The 5,000-nt window shown below is 39.3% G+C and overlaps 1 protein-coding gene across 2 annotated transcripts in view; it reads right to left on the bottom strand.

The window, feature by feature from the left end:
* LOC123518625 overlaps window positions 1-5,000 on the bottom strand; it is a 316,215-nt gene that overhangs the window by 91,694 nt on the left and 219,521 nt on the right. The gene's annotated exons all lie outside the window — the stretch shown is intronic.

Below are 5,000 nucleotides of genomic sequence, written 5' to 3'. Positions count from 1 at the left end.
TCGTCATCTATATCATCATTATCACCATTATCATCACCACCATTATCACTGCCATCATCATCACGATTATCACTGCCGTCGTCACCATCATCATCACCACCACTCTGTATAGCAAACTTTCTGCCACGTATTCATGAAAGATTAAAACACATGGAATATAAAAGAAAATGAACACAAAGAAGGAATTTGACCAAGTAGTACATTGAGCAAAGTGTAATACAATCATGTATAAACAAACTGATAGACTAAAACTGACACAGGCTTTCGTGGTTGTAATAGGCAGAACAAAGGAAGGCATGGTATATGTATGCTTTAGAGATTAACTAGTGAGAAATAGAAGGAAAGAAATTTTTTGAATCATAGGAAAAATTATATTACAAAATTAATGAGAGAGAAATGTAAAAAAAAAATGTCTGAATGAAAGTAAGACTGATATTAGTAAGCTTTAAAGAATGACTGTCACGTGTGGGTCTGCTGGCTTCGTACAGTTATTTTATGTTTCCTCATGTTTGGAGTAGAGTGGAACCATGCGAGGGGTCTCCAAGCGCACGGGTTCGAATCCTGTCCACGGTCCGAGTGTAGGTTGGACTTCCTCACTCGAGCCAACGGTTTCCTATATAGCGGGTGGGTTTTGAGATAGGAGGTACCCTAAAAGTATCCCTTTTAGCCCATACATCCCCGTGAAAAGGCCACATAGTATTAAAAAAAAAAAACTAAAATGTGAATATAAATAAATAAAGCCCTACTTCAAAAAAAAAAATAAATAAATAAGAAAAAAACTTAAAGTCAAGAACACAAAGAAATCATGAAAAGTCCCAAAAAGTGAAAGTGAGGAAGTGAGGAACAGGTGGGGGAGGTATGAATCAAATCTCGATGCCAATCACTCAGACCAGAACTATGCAATATGACGCTCGCTCTGTTTGGCTCAGCAGAATGGACGGAAATAACATGTTTCATAATCAGAACAGCAATAACATCGTAGAGGGTAGAAATTACACTAACGCCGCATTATGTTCTTCCTGCACCATCACACAAACGACCTCACCATCACACCACACAAAAAGGTAACTTATTATGTGGCTTTACAAAGAAAAAAAAAAAGATCTTGGTAATGGAAAGGAAATAATATAAGTAAAGAATATTAGCTGATACGTTGCTGATAATAATAACTACACACACACACACACACACACACACACACACACACACACACACAGAGAGAGAGAGAGAGAGAGAGAGAGAGAGAGAGAGAGAGAGAGAGAGAGAGAGAGAGAGAGAGAGAGAGAGATTTTCCCTAATTATCTGATCCGGGTACGAATTCAGTGGCGTCACTTCTTTAAACAGTCCACATCATTATTATATATTCGACACCTCTCTCTCCTTTTAGCAGATCGTGTTTCTTCTGTTTGCAATTAATAATGGTAAATGAAAAGACATGGAGTTTTCAGGTTTCCTTGTTTTCTTTCTCAATAAAAGCAAATTGCATATGTCTTAAAAGCGCATCTGACGCAATAAATGATCATTAGAAGAATAAAAGACAGCAGGGATATTTATTCTAGAAGTGACTTACACATGACATAATCTCCTCCCATCAGTTCCTTATCTTTTTTGACTTCAATAGTGTGTAGAAATGATTATTCTTATTGTCTATTATTTATTTTCTTCACTCTTGTTTACTGTTTCCCTCTGTTTCTTTGTATCGTTTATTCGTATCATCTACTCGTATCATTTTTTGACTTCAATGCAGACCACCACTGCGTTAACTCTCCCCCTCAAGGATGTACCGGGATTAACTCGCCAAGGTTTCAGAACAGTCCAATGTCACATCACCGGTGAGAGATAATTGGTCACTGCTCACACTTTATCATTTTTGTGGACCAATAAAACTTTTTCTTCTTTTTTTTTTTGTCGATCCATGACGGACAACTACTCCATTTGTCAACCGACACGTCCATCTGTTATCAGTTCTTCGTTTGGTATCCATTGGGCCATATCATGTCATCTGCTGTAGTAATGCTGAAGGAAGTCATTAGGCTGGTAAAACAAGAGTCTGCAAGTAGATATAAGTTGATGTTACGCATAAAATTCGAACCTAAATGAACTCGCCAGAAAGCAAGCAGACTGATGAGCTAATAGGTGAGATTCCTTGCAAAAGACGAACAAAGGTAAGCATTAATAACAATGGCGATAAAGATGTTTACGTTTATTGCACTGAATCTTTTCACGAACGTTCACCGAACATCCTCATTAGGAGAAGGAAAACAACACGCAATTTTCTTCCTTGCCTCTTGGAAGGATCTCATTAAGCACACAAGCGAATCCTGAGCATATTATCGTTTTTCCTCCTCCAACTCAGCAATCATCATGTAAGAAACTGTCTTTAAAAAGAACAATTGCCTGTCAATTTGTGCTGAGAACATTCTCATGATCTTGCAACGCTAAATGAATACTGTGCAATGGTAAAGACGATGCTGATCCTCAATGTGTAAATGATGGTGATGATGGTGACGGTGATGGTGAAAGTGATGATGAAGGTGGTGATGATGATGATGATGATGATGATGATGATGATGATGATGGTAATGATGATGGTGATGATATTGAAGGTGATGACGATGGTAAAATAAGAAAAGATATATATATATATATATATATATATATATATATATATATATATATATATATATATATATATATATATATATATATATATATATATATATATATATATATATATATATATATATATATATATATATATATATATATATATATATATATATATATATATATATATATATATATATATATATATATATATATATATATAAGCAATGTAGGCAATGGATGAGGGTTGGGAGGCGAGGACAGCAGCGATCCACGTGTCCAGCAGCAACAATACCGGCATGAGGTGTGACACAGGCAGCCTCGGCATGAACACTCCGCTTATTTGCCATTCTGCGGTGGCAAGAGTATTCATAGAGTTTTTGCTTCCATTATGGAAATGCATGACACGTGCGCCTGCAATTTATGTGCTTGAGCAATATTGTTATGCAGGTGATGCGAGGCAATCAGGTTAACGCATGAGCGGCTCACCTCGGGTCGTCCAACCATTCACACACGAACAATACCGTGAAAAAGGTAAAGGGAGAAACACAACTAAAGAAGAAACTAAGAAAATATTCACAGTATTAATGCAGTTGACAACAGAAAATGCAATCAAGAAACTTTTGCACATTTAATGAGTTACCTTTTGCTTGCAGTATTATCCAAAAGAAACATGCAACAGAGTGGCTTTACTACACTGACCCATCAATATCATTCCCAAGGCTTTCTCCAAGCACCTCAACGCGGACATTCTTCCTGGTCTGAGCAGCACTCACCACCACTGATTACCGTGCTCTCATCACGAACCTCAAAGCGTCCCCATGGTATCCTGGTTTCAAGGTTGTATGCAGATACACTCAGGCGAATAGCATTAACTTCCGGACAGCGTTCCACATGCCCATAAAGGCACGGTTGGCATTCAGTGACGGTCCACATAACAGGCCTCAAGTCACTCTTATGGGAACCTTAGCCCATTTGACAAACGGTGCCTTCAGTAATGGAATCGTTACCAGTGCCGTCACACCCTTTACTTTTTAACCATAATACAAATTTACCGTTTCAGACCACTACTCGGCGTACGTCACCCAGCAACGAAATATGACTCAATATAGACGACCTTAGCTCATAAAACTTTGAAGTTCTTACGACAACAACGCTATTCTCGTGTACAGGGCATCCATGTGACAAATCAGACGTCAGTATCCTCGTCACACCGATGAACCGTTTATTGTTTCATCGCGTAGACGAAGAAGACATCAGTGGTGACCTGACCCTGCCCCGCTTGTGCTCCTGCAAGCCACAGCGGAGTAGGAATCTTCAAGAACTGAGTGATCTATATGCTCAGAGAGAGAGAGAGAGAGAGAGAGAGAGAGAGAGAGAGAGAGAGAGAGAGAGAGAGAGAGAGAGAGTGTGTGTGTCCGGGCATAAAGGGGTGGCTGGATGTGGCAAAGACGTGGACACACACCATCCTTTGATGCCCGGTAATAAGTGAACCGCGCGCCGCTTTGTGAGCCATGAAGCAAATTACAGCCTCCTCCAAGCGGGCTCCGAACGCGTGTTGCCGGAATTACACCTTGTCCAGGGAGAGTCGAGGATCATTTTTGCCAGAGAGAGAGAGAGAGAGAGAGAGAGAGAGACTTTTAGTATGCATGAGTTAGCTAAGAATTTCGAATATTTCAAGGTAAATTCATATTGTCCTTTACGATCTCTCTCTCTCTCTCTCTCTCTCTCTCTCTCTCTCTCTCTCTCTCTTGCTCCATTAATCCTTCCCTTCCTCCTCGCATTTCATTATCATCCTCATTATCTTTTTAGCACCTTTGGTTTCCTTCTTCCTTTACATTAATTTCATCCGATCAGTTAATGACACGTTGCCTTGTAAGTTACTGCGTATTGTTCTCAATGCAACCACAAATCATCAAACACAACAGGAAGGAGAACGAGAACAAGAAGAGAAGGGAGAAGCGAGATGGAATATGTAATGATGTTGATGTTGATGACGATGGTGATAGTAGTAGTAGTAGTAGTAGTAGTAGTAGTAGTAGTAGTAGTAGTAGTAGTAGTAGTAGTAGTAGTAGTAGTAGTAGTAGTAGTAGTAGTAGTAGTAGTAGTAGTAGTAGTAGTAGTAGTAGTAATAGTAGTAGTAGTAGTAGTAGTAGGAGTAGTAGCAGTAGTAGTTTAGTAGCAGTAGCTGTAGGAGTAGGAGTAGGAGTAGGAGTAGGAGTAGCAGTAGCAGTAGCAGTAGTAGTAGCAATAGTAGTAAAAATTAGAATCGCCATTATATACAACCACTTACTTCTATAACTGCTACTACCACCACCACAATCACCCCTCCCACTACCACCACCATCACCACAACACCACCAACACCACCAATACCTCCCTGATCATTACAA

This window comes from Portunus trituberculatus, chromosome 44, assembly GCF_017591435.1.
Source record: "Portunus trituberculatus isolate SZX2019 chromosome 44, ASM1759143v1, whole genome shotgun sequence".
Taxonomy (NCBI): domain Eukaryota; kingdom Metazoa; phylum Arthropoda; class Malacostraca; order Decapoda; family Portunidae; genus Portunus; species Portunus trituberculatus.
This window is presented reverse-complemented; position numbering and strand designations above follow the sequence as displayed.